Here is a 21,561-nt window from a genome sequence, read left to right on the forward strand (position 1 = left end):
TTCCTTATCTATAAAAGATTTGATGTCTTAAATTTGCTTCCACACTTCATTAAAGCACGGGGCAGGGAGTCAGGAGGGCTGGGCTCTATTCCTGGCATAGGATTCCTGTGTGACGTTGGTAAGTTACCCTAATGGGATCGTGCTGATGCTCAGCAACTCTGCAAATCAGGCCACTGAGGTGCCTAAATATGGATGAGATGCCCACATTTCAAGCACTGAATTTAATCGCTTTGCCCTTCAATTTCCTTGCTTATAAAAAATTAAGTTCATAGTGTTTTATCCAGCTCAATACTTTAACAGGGAGAGAAACTACAGTGACTGGCATAAATTTCCAATAAAAGTATATTAATTCATTTTTAAAGGCAGTTCAGGATGCTAAGATGAGAATGGTATATAAAGACAAAATATCTTAAAATTTTTTCTTTTGCTTTTCTAACCAAATATATCATTCATATTTGTAAATGTCTATAACAGATGTCTTATTAAATACAGACATAAGCAAATATTTCAAAGTAAAAAACTAAGATTAATATTAGCTTATTTTTCTGTCAGAAAAATATTAATATCTGCAATACAGATAAAGAAAGAGAAACAAATAGCTGTTACAGAGAGACTTCAATTTGGAAGATGCACTCAAACTCTCACACAGTGATGAAATGTCATAGGTTTTTTAAAACTATGGATGATAAGTTTCTGACACAGAAGGTTACTTTGCTTTAGACTCATATGATAGATAAAGATGAATTAATCACTGGAGTAGAAGTTGGTGGTTGCCTAGGAACCAATGATCATGACCTCATTGCATTCAATATACCCAAACAAAGGATAAGCCTAAAGGATGAAATATATGTGATGCTTCAGAACGGTTACTTCCAAAAATCTGAAGGAAACTATGAGCTACATTAGCTCAGAGGAAGTCATCTTCCTTACAGAAATATTTTAGAGGAATCATGCTTGAATAACTTTATATTAAGTGTCCTAGAAGAGCTAAGGAGCTAAGGAGATCTGTGTTCCACTGATGCAAATTTTTAATGACCTTGACAATAATAATGATGCTTCAGAAGACAGAAAGACACCTGGTTTGAACAAAAATTTAAAATGAAGAAGCAGAGATCTAGATATCTACAGGATGATTAGTTTAACACTACTTCCAGGCAAAATAATGGAAAAGGCAATATGTACTTCAGAATTAATTTATTTCAATCAAGCAGATGTTGTAAAACAAATGAAAAATCAACCAAGTTATAGTCTATCAGATCAGAAATTCAGACAGCAAAAGTTATTTCATAGATAATACTTATTTTGGACCATTGTAAGTCATTTAAAGTAAAATAAAAACATAACATTCTGATTAAAAATAACAATCTCTGGAGCACCTATTTAATGGATCTAGAAAGAGCTAAATGACAACTCTTGAATACTAATAGGGAATATTGATTGAAAGGATGTGTTCCTAGTGGGTGTTTTTAGGGACTGTTACCATGCCTTATACTACCCAGCATTATTACCAATAATCAGGAGCAACAACAATAAATTTGCTACTGACTTACATATTAGTGAAACTGAGTAACATGATGAGAGCCAGATATTTATGTAGAGCAACTTGATTTGTTCAATAGGCTGGGATCTATTGAAAAAAATCTATTTAATATAATGAAGAAGGATAAGTCTACTAACTGCTATTAAAAGATGTAGCTGTAACAACTAGCCTAGCTGCCAATTTCTGGAAGGTGGAAAATTATTACTAAGGAGGGATGATCCTACACTTTTCCTGTCTTTGTCCATGGTCCCCAGGCTTCTCTGAGAAGAAACAAGCCGCATGGTTAGCTGAACTTCCCATTTGCTCAAAGGCACAGCTGTCCTTTTGTTCTAAATGGAAAACCACGGGTCTAGGGTCAAGGAACAGGTACGGTTCAAGTAATGGCTACCTAGGTAAAGTATACAGGAGATCAGGCTAGATTTCTCAAAATTTCTTCTAGCTCTAAAATCTGTAAATCGCAAGCAGCCAAATCCACAAGATGCTCAACAAGGAGGAGCTAAGTCCTGCTTTTTGCTATTTAGCCTTTTTAGTGTTTTACACTGAACGGTCATCAGATATCCTAGAAATCTTGGGACTGATGACCAGACTTCACTGTGTGCCCTAACCACAAGGCTCAGAGCACTCTCCTCGGCGATTTGACATGCCAGACGTTAGTTCTGTCTGGCTAAGGACAAGACTCCAAGTCTTCATTCACTGCACAGGGCACTGCACAGGCTTTAAGTATCTGACAGGAAGCAGTTTTCATCCCAAGTTTTTCATCCCCAAACTAATTGCAAGGAATCCAGTCTTATGGCTGAATGTGATCCATGTGTGCAGAGGCAAGGTGCTGGATTGGGGTCTCGACAGCTGCTGATCATAATGTGGCACACTATGTACTTCCAAAGGAGAGTAACTTCCAGATAAGGAATTTCAGATCTCCATTATAGATTCAGGCCTTTATGTTGCCATCCACCGTCCCGAATTGGAGCTGCCCCTTGGATTCCTCAGGAAATAAGAAATGGTAGGGTGTTACTTCTCAGAAACCACGTATAGCATTACTGTCCTCCTTCACTTTCTTCAAGTCAACATTTGGTATAATTTGAGTGAATTGGAAAGAAAAAACAGCAACTTGAAGATGATGTGTAGAACCGTTAAAAAAATATTTAATTTAATCCATATTTTGCCACTGATGTACCATGTTAGAGCACAGTTTATTTTCACATTTATCCTGCTCCTTGCATGTAGACTTTTATTAAGCTACATTTAATTAAAGTTAATCTGAGTTTTCTTCAATTCCTCTCTGCTTTTTATGCCTCTGCTGCCTTGAATTTTTTAGATTCTGTTGAAATTCTCATATTTGCTTTTTCTTTTTTTCCCAGTAATCAATAAAACTTGCCTGAACATCTGACTTTTAAAAGAAATATTTTTACTATTTAAGATTTTCATAAAAGTCTAGATGTAAAAAATTGAAAGATTCCCCCAAAGTGAGATGGCAAATCTGGTCAGTAAACTGGTGGCACAAGCCAAGTGCAATCCTTCACTTGTTTTGTCCTTTTTTCTCCCATTTGCAATTGCAACACTTGTCCCAACCCCAAAAGCCATGAAGATAAGCCAGACTCAGTAGCATTAAATAGATATTGGCAATGTATATCACCAGTTCTAAAATCTACATTATGTCAGGAAAGAACAGAAAGGAGGGTCTGAAAAGTGAGCTGACCTTGGAAAAAAAATAGCCAAAATGGGCCAAGCCAGCATATGTGAGAGATCTTCCTCACTGAAAATGTAATAGCAATACTGAAGCATTTAAAATAGTCAAAACAGGAAAAAAGAGTTCAACTTAAGTGTAATCATGCCACAAGAGCGTTCCGAATAGTTCTTGGATCCATTCTCATGATGCTACTTAGAGTAATGTCCAAGCTTGTTGGTTCCCTTCCAGAGAATCTACCAGCTGCCCGCTATCATCATTGAAATACTTTTACACTAGTGTTTTTCTCTTCATAACAAATCTGTTATTGTTTTAAAAACTCTTTTCCCCTAAATAGCATAGAGATCCTATTTTTGTGCAGTTACATTAAGAACAGCCATTTTATTAGTAAGTACTTGACCTGTTGCACAGATTTATAACTATATGAATTCTAAAGTATTTCAAATAAACTACTGTTAATAAAGACTATGATATACTGTATCCTGAATACTATATTTTGCCTGGGAAATAACATTTGTATGAAACATACATTCTCCCTGGCAACACAGTATGGACTTTACGGCATTTAAAAACAGGATGCAGTAAAACATAGGAGATACAAACATTGACAAGGAAGGATATGGAAAACAACTTATGCAATCCATTTAGAAACAGTTCTTACCCACTGGAAAATTGAGCACCAACATTGCAAAGACTAAGGTATATCTGTTTGGCTGATGTTTTCATATACATAGCACATCTGCCTTTGGAGTCATGGAGCAGTGATAGTGTGGAAGGCAATATGTCATTCTAACAATTTTATAGATGAGGCTAAAGTTTAAAAAAACTATAGAGCATCATGGCAGGACACTCACTGTCCTACATGTGAACAAAAATACAAGTTATTATTGCAAAGTGTTTGTCAAATCAGTCACTAGATTTAAGGAGAAAAACAGAACTGAAAAGCTGGATAACAAAGGTTGGATTACTTCAGCCAGTAATTGACAGTAGGGAAACGCATATGCTGTGGACAAAGTCCTGTCTTCAATAACTGTGACAGCAGATCTTCTAACTGAGCTTTTTTAGAACTGGATTTGACCCTAAAGAGCTGCACAATACAAATAAGCTAGCTATAGATAATTCCAGGGACTTATTAAAGAAACTGAATGCTGAAACTGAAAGAGAAATAAACATGAACAACAGAAAACCTAGTATGTATGACTGCGATTTTTTTTACAAAGCAGAGGGGTAACCAGCCATACTTGCAGGGAAGAAATAAGTAGGAATCATTTTTAATGAAAGTACTTTTCTACATATATATGCTTAATTATTACTATATTTCTTTTACTCAACTGCCTTTCAAGCTAGTGTCACTGAAAACAAATTGGAAACTTTGGTCTTGATTCAGAACTTTTAAACTATCAATCTGTGAATAAATGCCTCCTTGCTTGAGCAAATCACATTTTCAAATACATCCTGTGACCCATGGTGGATTCGTGGCCCATAAGCACATATTTAAGCATCCAGCTGAACTGGGGACTTCACATGCTAGAAAACAAATTGCATGCACTGAGTACTGGAAAACAATCACAGATAGGCATGGATTTAAGGGAGGGATATCTACAACAATGTCATCTCTCCACACATCACCTCACCCTCTCAGTGGCACCACCATGGATGCGCAGGTCCAGACCGCACAACCTAGTCCTGGCCTCATAATGCCACCAGCCCCTTGCTCTGATTAGGGCAACATGCAGGTGGATCATATCTGCGGTGAGATGTTGCATCTATTTACTGGAGCATAATGACACCAGAAAGCTAGAAGGGAGATAAGGAATAAGACCAACTGTTTCATTGTAGAGCAGAGAGTTGTGCTCCTATCCACCTCAAATACTCTTAGGCCTCCCAATGTTCAGCTGATGTATTTCACATTTCTTTCAAATTGTTTCAGCTTTTCACTTGTATTTAGGGACAGAGAAAGGCATGGGAGGAGGGAAGGGGGGACATCTCACAGCTCTGGCTTACAAGGCACATGGAAAAGATCTCAGCATAACTGCAAACACAATCTGAAACCAAGATAATTTACTGGGTTACTTCATTACAAAATAAATTGTTTATGATATTTTATGAAACACCCACTCCAGTGTCCATGAAAATGGAATGCTGTATTTATGAGGGAACCCTTATGAGAAGTAGTATAATTTTAGTATCCGATACTTGAACTACGCTAAAAATATATTGCTTTGTCATCAGGGAACAGTTATAGTAAAAAAAAAAGGAGAGATCGCAACCTGGATAGCTCTGAATGGCTGAGAATTTAGGTAAGGAGTTATAGCATATTGTTCTCTGGTGGTCTGGTGCACAGTGAAAAATTACAGTGGCAGTCTAGCCTGTTTACTTAGCCCGGTCCTCTGCAAGTTGTTTTCCATCTTGGGCAGGTCATTGACAGGTTTCTACATAGGCCTGTAGTTTTCTGAAACTCTGAAGCAGCTACAAGCATCGTGGCAGAAAGCAGAGGACTCGTGTCAAGCTGTGAGATCCACTACAAAACCCTGGGGGCTGTAGTTCTACCTGGTTCTCCCAGCAAAGAGCAAAAGTAATCGGCAGAAGCCCAAGCGAAGTGCCTGCTGCGCACTCACCACGAGGCGATCCGCTCCCATGTGTCAGTTTTCTGGAGCACAGTGGTAGCAGCTGAAAACAGTCAGGAGTGTTTAAGTATGTGCACAATCATCAGAAAGCAAGCAAGAGAGTCTTTTCAAATGAGAGGGAAGGTAAATAGAGCCTGAGAAACTGGAAACATTCTTTGGTTTGGCTTACAGCGGGAAAAAAAATCTTAAAAGGCACTGTGCACAGAGGAGGCCATTAATCATAGGAAATGCACTTCCTCAAGTACAGTAGGGACATGCGGAAGCCTGTCATTTTTCAGACCATTACTCAAGAGCTTTCCAGAATTTCAGAGCGTATTGATGCCTTCCTTGAGACACAGGTTACGCAGCCTGGTAATAGAGCTACTGATTTGAAGTAGAGCTTCAATACTAGCATAGCTTCTATTAATAGTACTTACTACTATTCTAATAGTAATAGCTTCAATAGTAGCATAGAGCTAGAGCTCTGTCTGGTGGGAAAAGGTTATCATTTTTGCAAGTTTTGGGAGCCCATCACAAGGTTGACACAGGTGCCCTGCCTGGTTTGCCACAGTTGGCTTCTTCCCAAATATCCCACTGGCCATGCGCATGAGATAAGTGATCTGGGAACATGACGAATTGTAAATGGGCCTCTCTTCTCTGTTCTCACGGTTCATCAAATCCTGAAACTGATATACCCTGCTGTGGCAACTATTAAAAAATTACAGAAATATTTCAGGACTTGTGGTCAAATTGTCGTGCCTATATTAGCATCTAAAAAGAGACATTTATTTAAACTTGTAAAGGCTCTCTCTGCCTTTGAATCTAAAAACCCACAGACAGCTGCTGTATTTGCATTGTGCAACCAATGATGGATTGAAACAGCTTCACTTCTGTGGTAGCTGGGGAAAAAAAAATCCCTGCTGACAGTAACGTAACAGGGCTTGACAGGTTTTAAAAGTAAGAATTTCAAAGATGGCTTTTCAGTAACATCAGGCCTTTATTTCTCAATTCACTCCATTCAACATTGTTCAAGATCCTACATTCAAATTCAACGTCCACAAGACCCATTGAACCAGGGAAAATTCTGTCTAAATCAAATATCTTTCAGCAGGTCCCCAGCAAGATGGTAAAAAGCTTCAGCAAGGATTAAGGAACAGGTCCGGTTTTCTGCCGTGTAGTTCTGCCTCTAATGTATAGGTAGTAATCATATTTGTGCCTAAGTTTTTGGACCAGACTTCTCTGTTAGCAATGCAATAGGCCTGTACTGTTGGAGAAACGGTATGAGGGAAAGCTTTTCCAAGAAGCTGTACACATTATAACGAGTCAACCATGCCCTGCACAAAGATATGCTCGCAGGAGCTGGGCTTTTCTGTCACAGCAGCAGCCACTGATGAGACCCAGCTCCTATCTCCTGTAACTCCAGCATGCTCCCCATGGTCAGTCCACAAGTCAGCATTGGCTGCACAGTGCTACATCCTTGCCAGTGGGGTTTGCTGCGGCCGCCCATTGTCTAAATGAAAAGGAGGGAAATTATAGGGGAGAACCATCAACTCCATATGATGCTGAAGTGATTTTTCCTGTTCATAGTAGAAACACCTTTGTAAAATCCGAGGTACAGAGAGGATATCTAAAACTCTGTTTTGAAATGAGCAGGCAGAGTTAAGAGAATTACTTTTTAACCGCTGCCACAAACATTGCTGACAGCTAAGTGACACTGGAAGTCCAAAAGGAGGGAGGTCACAGCAGACCCTGTCAGTTTAACTCTTTATTGGAACTTGCTTAATGGGATTTTATGTTCAGCCATGTGAACTTTGAAATACCTAAGTTCAAATTTCACCTTCAGACTCCCCATCTGTTCTTATTTCGTCCTCAGACTTTCCATCTGCTCCCATCTAGGCCTTCCTAATGTGATGCCCAGTCAGACAGTATGTTTTTACCAGGTGCTTCTGTCTTGGAAATTTTATGGCATGTAAGAAACAATAAAAATTTATGTTATACATGTTACCTGTGTTAGTTAATTCCATTGCACAACAATGATTTTTAAATGATATTGTCCAGAAAGTCTGTTAAAATCTACTGTAGACAAATATGGCAATATTTTATAGCTCCTTAATGCCAGATGGGTTTGGAGTTCAGACATTTGTGCTAATGCATTTTGCACTTAGGTGCAGTGCTGGGAAAAATCGACTCCCTGGACAAAGAGTTAACAGTAAAACATGGCTGCTAGCAAAAGGCAGTGAATACTAGGTAGATGTGTGCTTTTCTGTCCTGATTTAAACTGGAAAGGTGTATAGAATGGCCTGCTAGTATGCCATTTTACAAATTAAAAAAATGAAAGATGTTATTTGGTGCCTTCCACTTATTTCCTAATGCTCGTATGTAAATATTTTCACGTCTGGAACAGCAAGAATGTGCTGGCTAACAACCAAAGATGTGCTGGATAAAATCCCCTCCACCTGTTCAGAGGGCCATTGTACTAGAAAAGAAAGATCATAAAATAAGCAGTGTAAGTCCCATATCCTGGTAAGTTTAGTAAGAATAATTAGTATATTAAAGAAATATTTACTATCCAAGGGCAATCGAATAATCTCTCAAATCTCAGAACTGAAAGCTAATAGATATCCTGAACCCTGAGTGCATCAGTGAGTTACACAGTAGGGCTTGTACTGGGACAGTGTTTTTCATTTGCTTGCTTGTTCCACGAGATCAGGTAAACAAGGCTTTGCACCAAGTGCAAGCTTTCCTCCCGAGACCTCCCTCTCTCCCAAGCACTCTCACAGCTCCCACACATGAGGAATCCAGAACGAGACCAGGGATCTCAGATTTGAACCCAAGTGTTGTCGGATGCCAGGCAACAAGGGCTTCCTCATCACAGCAGATTCAAAAGCAGCCTCCTGTGAAAGGCTCTGTCATCTCCATCACCACGGGAAGCTCCCTGATGACCAAACGGAATTGGTTTTTAAGTGGCAGCTCCATCAACACCAAATCATGAGGGTTAAAAGGTACAGAGCTGTTAACTGGGGAATGGCTCTCGGTAATAAAAATGAGAAGAATTGTTTGCCTCATATTTATTTTTCGTCAAAAAAAGAGGTGTTCTAGGAGGAAAAGAACAGAGAAAGGCAAGGGGGAGCAAGCTACAATATTCATTAATGTGAGCTTAAAACATGGATGTTATCATGTCCAACAAATTTTTGGAAGCTGACAGTTACAATCAACGCAGTTCATTTGCTCAGAGATTCAAACAGGAAATTGTATCATTGTGAGAATGGGCATTTACAATAATGCTGTGATTCAAGAATACTTTTGCAAATAAAAGAAAAAAGTAGGGTTTCCTGTTATTTGTGCTTTTATGATATGTCATGCATATAAATCCTCACACAGCTGTGGGTATTTGTCATGATAATCACGAATCTTCATAATTGCCTCAAATTATATTGCTTGTGATTTGTCCCTGTAAATGATGCCAGCACCACACTTTTCCCTATACTTCATTTCGTGCTATTCTGTTTTTAAAGCAACAATCTTACTTTGAGGGAGAAGAGACTATACCTGTGTGAATTAGTGGAACTGTGATGCACAAATGAAAAATACAGCGATACATTGATCATCTTGCAAGTAACCCACAGACTAAAATCTGCTTGCATAAACTGTTCAATGAATATTGATGCATAATAAATATATTCATGAATAGAAAAAAGGCTAAATTTTCAATTAATATTTGTGTTGAATAATTTTGATTTACAAATGGGGACATTTTGTTCAAGTTCACTAATTATCAATTAGTTTGCGTGTCTATGAACTAAACTACTCTAATGCAAATTAGGAAAACAAGTTAACCTTCCCATAGGTTTTGAGATTTTTCATATATTTTTTGTATCCTCTAAAACATTTCAGCTAATACACTGATGCTGGGTTGCAGGTAAGCATCTTTCTGATAGTGACACATTGTTTAACTTTAATGGATATTACCCTGATCATGATCCATTACCATTTCACTCATTACTTTTTAATGCAGTAATGATGGAGGCTGAAGGACTTTGAGAATTAGTTATAGGATATGGACCCTTTCTTTTCTGCCTGGTTTGGACACATCCCAGGTCTATAGTAGCCAAAAATTGCTACCATCTGTTGGCGCACCAACAAGCTACAGTATGCGAAATGAGTTTGTGGTCAAATGTGGGTGTCTCATATACTGCAATTAAACATATTGCCAACTTGTCACGAGTGTACTGTGGGATTACTCCCAGAGAAGGTGGTGGAAATCCCATCAGTTTAAGCATGTGGTTGAAGAATCCACTGGCAAAAGCAACAGACCATATGTTCTCAGAAGCAATCCCATACCAACCGCAAAGGCCCTGAGAAACCCAGAGAATTCATGGCTGTGATTCTGCTGCTGATTATCAGTAGATTAATCTCTTTGGAAACCTAACACAGAGGCTATTCTTTTTTTGTTCAAAAGAGGTATATACGTATATGTACACAGGAATTTCTTGGTTTGAGGTTTAAAAAGACATATCCCTTAAGTTACTGCAACTTCATTGCATTTTACCTGCTGACTGTGTACCATAGGTGTAGGAAGAACTAAGAACTGTTGATTTACTCACAAATCTATATTGAAAGTTTTAGTTTATTGAAGTTTTAGTTTAATTTTCTGTTCTTTCCAGAAAAGCTGCTAGGAGTTAAGGCCTGGAAAATCATTAGAACATCATTTTCCTGTAAGGCTACAGGGAGTTACAAGATAATCATCTTTAGCAACCTCCCAGGAGTCATCTGTTGGAGATGAAGTTACAGTTCACCTAATTCTAAGTAGAGCAAGGGCTGGCTGTGACCTGCTCCCCACAGCTCACATCTCTTGTCAATAAACAAGGATCAACAAACACACTTCATTACCTCAGACACTCGCCTTTCCAAGCAGTGGGTTAGGTATATACCTCTTCTCACCACAGTAAAGTTAGTGCCCTCAGCCCAACCTCATTACTCTCTTCTGCCCCTCAGATTTTGTAGATGAGGTGCTTCCTGACTCACTGGAGCAAAAGGAGCTGTGCTAACTTAAGCAGTTCATATAAGTAGATCTTTGTTAATCTGTCTCATTTTCAGCTCTAGTCTTGCCAAAAGTTCTACTAAACACAGGTGAAGATGGCAAATACGTGAGAGATCTCTTGAGAAGCCCAGAGCTGGAGTAAGTCACCTGTGAAGCTGCAAGAGTGCTTCTGAGGAAGTCCAGGGTCCGGGGGCCCAGGCCTAGGCCTGGGGAGGAATTTCCCCGGGCCAAGCCAAGCAGAGCTCTTCTGAGGACAACCACCACCCTAGTGCTCCCTAGGCTCTCAAAGGGAGCACCTCATTCATAGCCCACTGCTGAGAAAAATCTGTCAGACCCCCTAAGGGCATTACCTTGATCAAAATTAACAGTGTTAAGTGCATATAAGTAGAGGTCGCAACCTATTGCAGCCCAGTACCAACTCCATCTCTGGAAGGACGGAGTTAGGCTGGACTATGCAGTTTTGGCAGGGAGGTGGCAGATGCCGTGCTGGCAGACTCCAGTTTGCCAAGCCAGTGGAGCACCTGCGCTCTGACTCACTGCTGTTTGCAGGAGCCCTCCACTTGACGAGTAAGCGGATGGTAGGAGCAGTCTCACTGCTCCAGTCAGCTGGCAAAGCACAGGAATATTTTGGGGAATGGAAAGTCTCCCAGCTTAGCTCCCTCCCCATCCCAGGTGCAGAACTGCCGCCTACAAATTTCTCTCTTCTCTTTTGCAAAAGGGCCAACCTCACATTCCTTGCCATTTTCCTGACAAGGACCTGACTACTTCTCTTTTCTCCTGACCCAAGAAGGTTTCCTCCCTTCAGCTCTGTGGTAAACAGCTCACACGCCTCTGTGCTCCTCTCTGTCCCAAAACAAACAAAAGAAAAGCTCTTGTTCTCTGAAATGAAGTGTGGCTTTCTCCGTGTGTAGGAAGGAGAGTGATATTTATACTCACATGTCATAAAATCTTAAATTTCACACAGGAAATCAAAATCTTGGAAAGCACACGCACGTAGCGACACTGTCTAAAATAAGTCATTCTGTCTCTTTGTATCTTTAAGTTTCTATGGCTAACATAGGAAAGTAAATTTGTGAACACAGTTGGGCACATGAGAGAAAGGAGGCGGCTAGTCAATTTGGGTAGAAAAGAAGTGTATCACAGTCCCTTTGAAGGTGTGTAACACCTATGTTCCATAATTACCTACCCACAGGTAGCAGACATTTGGTGAAGCTTCATAGCCATGAACACATCAGGTTCTCATTCAAAAAGTGTGGGTTCATAAGGAATAAGCTCACTTGTCAAACCTGGGAAAAACTAATAAAAAAGAAACACAGAGTTGATTCTTCTCTGTTAGGTTGAAAATAAAATTTTTCTTCAAATCTAGTGAAATTCCCCTCTACTAAAGTGTCAATGAGCATGATCAAAGCAGAGCAGGAATGTGAACATAGTTCATCTTGGTCATACACAAGTGCTTGTGCTGATCAGGGCTGGCTGTGTGCTTGTACTGCTCTCTCTAGTGTCACCTGGATCCTTCTCCTGCTTTTTCTCATGGAAGCGTGAAAATGTGTCCATCTTCCTGAAAGATAGAGCAACACTAAAACACCAACATTTTTGCTAAACTGAAGTTCTTTCTTCCAGTCATATCTAGTGGTCATGGGATCTTTTAAAATATTTTCAGAAGTTCCTCAATTACTTAGGAAGCACTCCCGCTTGCTCTACAAATCCCAAAACCCATAATAAGAAAAACTAATGCTTTTAATCCCTGACACTTTCAATCTTTTCTTGCTTCCTCTGAGTTCTAATTATTCCCTGGGAAATGTTTTAAGTTTAGAGAACATCTTGATCACAAACACTAGGCCAATATATTATGGTACTAGATTCAAAATGAGTCTGGCAGGAAATATATCAACTCCAATTAACATTTACTGCATTTTTAATTCAGTACAAAGACTTTCCTGGAATCAAACACATCATCATAATTTTAATAATTCACTCTGACCCTCTGGGACTTAGAAATGAAGTGAAAAACACAGCAACATTGTCTTTTGTTAGTGTTGTATGTTGTTCAAGGATGATGAGCACAGCTTGGATGAGGGCTGTTGTTTTATAATCTCCGTTGTTTTTTCCTGTTTTCTTCTTTATAAATAGAAGTAATTCAGCGCTTTCTTTTCCTGGAGGATTTTCCCAGATGTGGCTCCCTGAGGGCCCTGCACTCTAGGTGTCTTGCAGCACTTCCACTTTGTCAGAGAAAGTCCATCCCTTTTTGGGACATCATAGACTTGTAGATCATTGTACTGGGCTTTAGCCTGGGATTAGTTACCTCAGTTTCATAAACTATACTAGGAATGAGTTTCTCCTTAATATTCTTGTCTCTGTTCTGAATGGCTGTATATATGTCTGTTATGAATAGGTCATGATTATAGAAGCGTCCTGGGTAAAGAACTGGTTGGGTTTTTTTGGTTTGTCTGTTTAAAAAAATATATTTAGATTGACTCAAAATAAAATATAAGAGTTAGATTCATATTTCTGGGGAAAGTTTCTCTTTTGCCGACTGGCCTCCATGAAAGCCTAGCTGAATGTCCGTATTAGTTTCCAGCTCTGCCTGAGAGGAACAAGACTTACACTTGCTAAAGGAGGGCACCTTTCCTGTCCTGTCTGGTTTGTAAAGAAGGACTCCTTTAGCATCTCCTCACACCCTGTATGGGCATCATTAGATATTAAGTGAGTCAGAAAGAAACACAGAAGACTATTCCCTAATCTGATGAGAACGGGACACCTATGTTTTATAACTGTTTCCAGTCAATATTTAAGTATTTCTGCAGAAAGGAAGAGTGTGGGCCAGGGAAACTGGGGGAGTTCTTCTCTAGATCAATTTTTCTGACAGTGGTTAGGCCGTAGTCTTGGAAGATGGGACTCAAATCCTCAGGTACCACCTATTCACGATAGAAAACAGACCAGGAGAGAAAAATAAAACTTTTACTCGATGCACCCTAATCTCCATTTTTTCAATAGAAACTATCTAGAGGATCTGTGTCAAATTTGTGAGTAGAGAGAGGGCAGGAAAGGGGAGTTTCAGACCACACGCTTTGTCCGCATCGACTCAGATTAGGGGACCAATGAGCAAAGCACCTGTGCTAATCGTGTGAGAGTAACTTGCTTCCCAGGGGGCAGCTGCTATACACTTCCCATTTCAGTCTCAATGACAGTAGGGAAGTCTCATTTCTTCCAGGAGGAGAAGTGTTCATGACTTCGGCAAACCTTTGCGGGAGAGGTTTGCAAGGCTTCCTGAGTAGCATTTCATCTCAGCTTGAGTATATTCCTTCTCTCCAGCCTGTCTTTGTCCCTTCTCTAATCTGGCTTCAACTCTTCTCCTGCACCCTGCCTTGAGTCTAACCTTGCATTTGGTTACATCTTCAGTTCAGTCTTACCCTGGGTCCCTGGCCCAGCCCTGCCATGGCTCCAATGGCAATTGGTCTTCCTGCTAGAACTAGAAATGCCCAAGCATGAGCCTGGACCAACCTCTGGGTACTCTAAAGCTATTCGCTACAAATCCACAAGGCTGAATCAGTAATTCTGTTAGCAAGCAATCCCCCCCAGACCCACTAGCAACATCCCAGGCACGTAAAAGGTTACTAGTTCACCTTCTGCATGGATAAGCTTGAGCAGGAATGTCAGACTAATCTGAGAAGTCAAATTGTTTGTTATTCTGTGAAATTATGCCTAAGAGAGATTAAGATGATTTTTAGGGACAGTATAAGAGTGAAAACAGCATAAGCTGTAACCATGCAAACAGGAGAGAAAAAGACAGAATGCAGCAAAATTTAAAGGCCTCTTGCAGTTAGTGCAATTTTTGAACCTCATCACTACACACTGGATCTCCTGGAAGAGACTAGCAGGGCAGGCAAGGTTGTCTTCACTTTGGAAGACCACTCCAAGGGATGGAATGACAAAAGAAAATATGTGCAGATGAAGGTCATTCGCCCACTTTGTACTGTTGTTCACTTCCTGCAAAAGAAGCCTATGTGAATGTGGTCTATTTGTGTTGTTTTCCTAAAGAGAGTGACCACTAACAAGCAGTAGGACTTCTCACTCATGAGAGCTACTTGATCCTACACAATCAACAAACTAACACTTCCCCTGATCCAAGAAGGTCAGAAATTACGTACCGTTGGCCTGTGTTGTCCTCTCCACTCCAGTCAAAAGCCAAATTATACCATGCTTTTTGGTACTAACAATACTAACACATTCCAACTTGTCAGTACTATTAGTTTATCAAGAGATCCATAAATGTCCCTTGACCAAGGAATGTAACATTACCACCTAATCCAAATGCACGCTAGAGGCTGCAAAGGCCAGGAAATGGTTCCTGATCATTCAAGGGCTGTTTATTTTAGTGTAAGCATAAACCCATTGTTTCTGATGATAGCTTTTTTTCTTTCACTCTGGCAACTGTAAAGCACAATCCCAAAACTCTGATACTGGCTCACACTCTTGCCTCCATCGGTATTTTGGTAGGATTTATGTCCAAACAGTATGAATCAATATGAATCAGTATGAATCAATATGAATCAATATGAATTCAAAGTAAATGTACCAAATGTTATTACTCATTTACGTTACTGTGTCTGTTTATTTTGCTCTATCCACTGACCCCAGGTATACTCCCTAACTGTGTCTCCAAAGCTCTGTGAACCTTCACACTCTGTATGAGCCCCAGAAATTGGCCTTTGTGCTCGCCAAATGATAAAAGCCATTCTTTTCCCACAAACTTTTCAGACTGCCGTCTCTGCATCCTAGAAATATTCTGTGTCTTCAGGACCCTTTTTGCTCCCTCAGGATTAGAAGCCTTCTCCTGAAGTTTTCTCTAGTGGGTTAAAATAGACAGCCTCACTGAACACACTGATCATGCTCTGAGCCTCAGAGATCCTTTTGGTCCCTTTGTAACTGAGCAATAAATTCCCTGGTGGAATGAAGGATTTGATATTTCTTCTGAAACCTGGAGGCACATGTTGTGTGTGTGCCATAGGCCTGCTTCTTGTGTTCAGTGTTGTCTAAACTTTAGGGATGAGACAGGATTCTCTCATCCCTAGAAAAAAAGCTAATTCATGCGTTCCACACACAAATGGAGGAGAGATTTGCATAATTATGTAGGAGAATCATCCTTCCTGGCAATATTCAAACCTACCCTAAGTTCACTGGCACTTCCCAAATTAATTTTCACCAACTGCTGTGGCCTATCTTAACCTGCCATCTCTGCTCCAGTCCTGCCTCAAAATCTTACTCTTAGTCCCACCTTGACTTCTTGCTTCAATACTTCCTTGTCTACTTCTCCAGTCATAGGGCTAACTTTTTCTAACCTCAGCTAGAAACTAGAGTTGTCATTGAACCCCTTAGAGCACCTAAATTCTAGTACATATTCTGAAGTCTCTGGTTTGGCAAGGCAGGTGGAAACTAGATATCTAACCTTCAGGGTAGCCCATAATGAGCAAGAAAATAATTAAATCCCATATAAGCTTTCAGAAGAGCCTGACTTATTAGTGCACTCCTGATTCATTCAGACAGCACTGAATTCAGTACAAAAAACTGGGGTAATAGAGCTTTCCACTCCTTGGCCAGAAGGTTCAAATGTTCACATAAGTAGTGAGCAAGTTCAATCCAGGCCCTCCTCAATAGTGGATGAGAAGCAAGTATGGCTCTATCCCAGGCAATTCAATAGCTCACTGAAGCTGGGCAACAGAGCATAAAAGCAATCAAGATTCATGGCTGAGAAGAAAAGACAAAATACACAGTGGAGTAGAGGGGAAGGCTTAATAATTTTCAAAGTCAGGACTGCATTCAGAATCTTTCTTTGAATTTCTGGAGCCAACCATCTCAGGCAATAGTATGGACCTGATTCTCACTTATGCTAATGTCCTTTATGTCTTGCATTAATGGTTAATTTAAACCTCTTCAAGGTCCCTTTACATCTCTAAAGTAGTGTAAAGAAGTCATGCTATGAGTTAATATAGGCTGGAAACATTTTCTCTTTTATTATTTATTCAGATTTGTGTGGATTTCTTTAGTATGGAAACTATATGAGGTTTTAATTGAATGTGTCCCCAAAAGCCTCAAAACACTAATATTTTAGCTGACCATTTTCAAGAACTATACTCTAGAATTATTTATGTACCAGTTTTGCTAAGAACATGAAAATTCACAAAGCGAATATGAATTATCATACAGAATACTTGGGCTTTTGCCAGGACTTACATGAAATGAAAGCATTTACATGAATGAAAAGACTGCCCAATTTTTCTCATGGCTTGCCTGTACACTTGGAAAATTTTGCCAAAATGTTGCATCACCAAGTGCTTCCGTCTAGAGCATATGGTGTACAGTTCACCTCTGTGCGGAGAACTAGCACAGCGTATTTTTTCCCAACAGGCCTTTGGGTATAAAGGGACTCCAGTCACCAAGCCTTTTGCACACAGTGAAGTCCACAGGGGATTCTGCCAGCTCTGCATCTTTGCGAAGACCTTTTTGGACTGGGAATAACCCAAATGTCAATAACAAACTCCATTCCGAAACAGAGTCCTGCAGTATCAGTTTTATATTTCATATCACCAGAACAAACAGTTTGTACGGCAATCACTTCGTAAGAGCTTCAGTGGTAAATTGTTATAACGAGTTTCATTTGGTCGTACCAAAGCAAGTTGATTTTGCTAAGCTTTCATCTTGAATGTAAACTATTTGAGCCACTGTAAATAACAGCATCTATGGGATAAAATAACAATTACTTTAAAAGGAAAATGTGGTATTTGCCTTCATGCAAAAACAATTCGTCTGTAAAATCTCTTTTTATCTCCCTCATTCTTCCTCCACTGGGCATCTCCCGTAGCCCAACTGCTGAAATGTAGCACGCAAAAACAAGGCTGTCTGATTCAGACTTAGAGATCTTTGAAAAGCAAAACTGTCAAAGCAGGCCATTTTAGCAGTATCTCAATTGCAAATTATTGATTATTCTGAGTAACCTCTCTGAAAAGCAGATCCTTTTATCTGGCTCAAAGCTATCTCAAGTCTTACCACTGATCTCAGTGGGGCCAATTTTTCAAATTGCTAGTCATTCTTGGAATTAAAACAGCGTACCCCACTTCGAGCCATGCTTTACAAATCCTCAGGCTTCATTTGAATTAAACGCTCCTTAGGCTCCTGCTTTATTCTTCTATCATCAGGCTCATATGTCTGAGAGGCTCAGCATATGAATGGTCACTCATCATGAAAGGAAGGTGAATGTCTACTATCAGAGACAAATTTGAAGTTTATACCAGGGCCTAGCTTCCTCCTACTTGGCTATAGATAGCAAAGTAAGGTGTCTTAATTAGGAGAGCAAGTACGTTAGGGTGCCCATAGAGTCAGCAGACAGAGAAAGGCACCTCTTAGATGCAGAGTTCTTCACATAAGACCAGAGGCTCAGTGGGTTGGAAAGGTGATAGGACAATTGTATAACCAAGCTGAGGTGCCTGAGACTGGAATGAATCAGCATTTGAGTCTGCAGTGAAATATGGATGATTCTTAGATGAAGATATAAGCACTTCTTCACCATGAAGGTGGTTAAACATTGGAACAAGTTGCCCAGAGAGACTGTAGAGTCTCTGTCCTTGGCAATAATCAAAACCTACCTGGACATCTGCTGTAGTAGACTCTCCTTTGAGCAGGCAGCTTGAACCAGATGATCTCCAGAGGTTCTTTCCAATCCCAACTATTCTATGAGTCTCTCATTCCGACTCAGACACATTTCTTTTGTTTTATCCAGACTGAAAAAGCTGACTTTCAATAAGAAGCTAAACTGTAGAATAACAGAATATTTCAGGTTAGAAGAAAAGTCTGGAGGTTAATGAATTAGTCCAAGTACATGCTAAAAATAGAACCAGCCTTGACAAAAGATGATGTTACTCCAGATTTTGTTCATTTGACTTCTGAATATGTCCAAGGGTACAGATTGCACAGCAATGCTCAGATTTTTTAGAGGGACAGAGGGAGTAATAGCTAATATTGCATAGAAACATCCTGTGACAAGTGAGTCTAAGACTAAATACATCAGCAGAGGTAATCACATAATAAACAATTTTGAACTAGTGAAGGATCCGATTTTTAACCAAAGTGAATGCAAATTTTTGACTATACAGGTGTGTGAAACCACAGTATGAAGCTGAATATTGCAAAGATTTATCGCAACTAGGATCACACCAAGTGTTTTGAGGATATCAGCACATACCTCATGCATTCGCCTTTTGAAGCCCCATCTTGTTCCCATAACTTCAGAAATAAATCCATGTTTCTTTACATGCTGAAGTCATTTAGCTTTAACTTAGATTTGCTGCAGGCTGAGGACCTAACTATCACTTGCAAACCACTAGGTGTATACATCATTATATGAATTAGGTGACAAAGAAAAAGGACAAGTTGAATGCTTCTTTCTGGGGTAAAGAACATGTAAGAATCTAAAAGAATCTCAAAATGTAAACATCAAGATCAATACATACTGACAAAACTAATTTTCTTATTCATGTATATGGTATCTTTCTTTATTTAAAAACTGGGAAGTCATCTACTGCTTCAATCATCTGCACAAGAGTCTCTGTTTTAGGCATAATGCTGGAAAAAAGAAGTTTTATCTGTAGGGTCCTGGGTGCTGCTATAAGAGCTTATGAACAGCAAATATTTCTTGTCAACTTTCAGCATTTGTTTCTGTTTCTTTTCCTAAAAGCTGCCTGTGCTGTCTCTTTTACAAATTAATCTGAAATTTCAAAAGACCACACACTTGGCTTTTCCATTATTTTTTTTCCAGAAGCCCCTAAAAGGGAGAGGAGCCTTGTTAGAATGATTTCTTTCCAGAATAGAGTTTGAACTGGAATTCCACTGGTGAAATGTTATTTCTCTCTGGCCAGGATCCATAAGTTCCATCTTCATATTAGAAGTTTATCATCTTGCTTAAGCTGAAACTGTGTCCAGCTGGGGAGATGCCATTCACCTCCCCTCTTCATCTTATTAAATATTCAGAGAATGAATTCAAACAGCTAAAAATGCGTGGCTCATAATATGCAGCCTGAATTTATAGTAACACTATCTGCACACTAATAAGGAATTTGCAAGCTATAAAGATGATTATCTTTGTCCTTAAAGATTTATGTCCCTATCCAGGCCAGTTCCATACTAGCAACGACAGTCTAAGCAGTCACTTATATTTGAATTGCCAATATTTCCCCACCCCCCCCTTTTTTTTTTTTTTTTGAAGCAAATTGCACAAAGCTCAGAAATTTGAAATGAATCTGAGTTTAAGACAGAAATTGGCATAGTAACAATTTACTTCATAAATTTTCAGGAAATAAGGATGTAAGCTGTTATCCCACCAAACAATTTGTAATAAAAAGATTCCGATAATAACATTATTGCTGCAGCTTACAAATGCTTTACAAAAACATCTATCAATTATTGCTTTATCTTAATAATATGTAAATTTTCATCTAACCTCTGTGATTGTCCACGTTTCCTTGAGGTCAAACCCATTTCTCAGTACAAAATACTGCAGTTCTGTGTGAAAAAAGGACACAAGTCATGAACTTCCTCAGGCAAATGTTCATGTGGTAAATATTGCAATCATGTTTTAGAGACTGTTTATGAGTGTAGTCCCTAAGGAGCAGTCGCTTCACCCTCAGCAGCAGAACTGACCTGATCTTCTGTTAAAATATAATGGAAGTCTACATAGTCATGTCTCACTTCAAGTAAAACTTTATCCACCGACTAATCATCCTGTATGCTTGAAGTTAATTAGGAGATAAGCAATGGATTTGGAGGGTCAACAATGTCAAGATGAGTTCGAGATCAGAGAAATGAAGGTGTGGAGATTAAAGCTTGGATTTGGGGTTTTTACAGGGCTTTAGTGAAGGAAGTGCCCCTTGTTCAGCAGGCCAGTGATCTCGAACAGTTGACATGAGAATATGACCAGACAGCTCCCACCTGTCTGCCTGGTGGCTGCAGTCTCCAGAAAGAAGCTGTGGTCTCCTCAGGAACCTTGAGCAAATCCTCAAAGGCCTTTTGGCAAAAAACACAAAGTAGGGACACCTCAGCCACCTTAATCTGACAGGAGATGACCTTGTCCTCCCTAACCCTCTGTTTCTCTCATCATGAACCCACGAGTGCATATGTGCTTGTATCTCCCTCACCTTCATACCTGAGCCTCATAGTTTCTTCCAGCCTAGTCAAACACTGTTTATTACTGTAGTTGCCCTAGACAGTGCATTTTATTTTATATACCGATGGTAGTTTCAATCTGGCAAAACATTTGCTTGAAAATTCATCCCCTCTGCTCCAGTAAAATATGCTAGGCTTGATGTGTTTGGCTATGAAAAACTTTCATTTTGCCAAGACTGCATTGTCTGAAGTCTCAAAGTAGAAGTTATCGTGTTATGTGAGATGAAAGGTAGAATAATTTGTGGTGCTTGGGCATGACACATGTAATTTTACACTTTATCTGTAGGTGTGATATTAGATTCTGCCAGAGCTGGCACCTGGTATCAATGTTCATTCTGGCATTGGTTCAGCAGAACTTACAATTCCTGAGAAAAACTACGCATTTGTGAACAGAAGAATAACCTAGAGGGTCCAGAGACAGGCTAACACTAAAACTAGATCACTAAACCTATCTATCTGTGGATGACAGGAAAATGGA

Source organism: Rhea pennata, chromosome 1 (genome assembly GCF_028389875.1).
Source record: "Rhea pennata isolate bPtePen1 chromosome 1, bPtePen1.pri, whole genome shotgun sequence".
Lineage (NCBI taxonomy): Eukaryota > Metazoa > Chordata > Aves > Rheiformes > Rheidae > Rhea > Rhea pennata.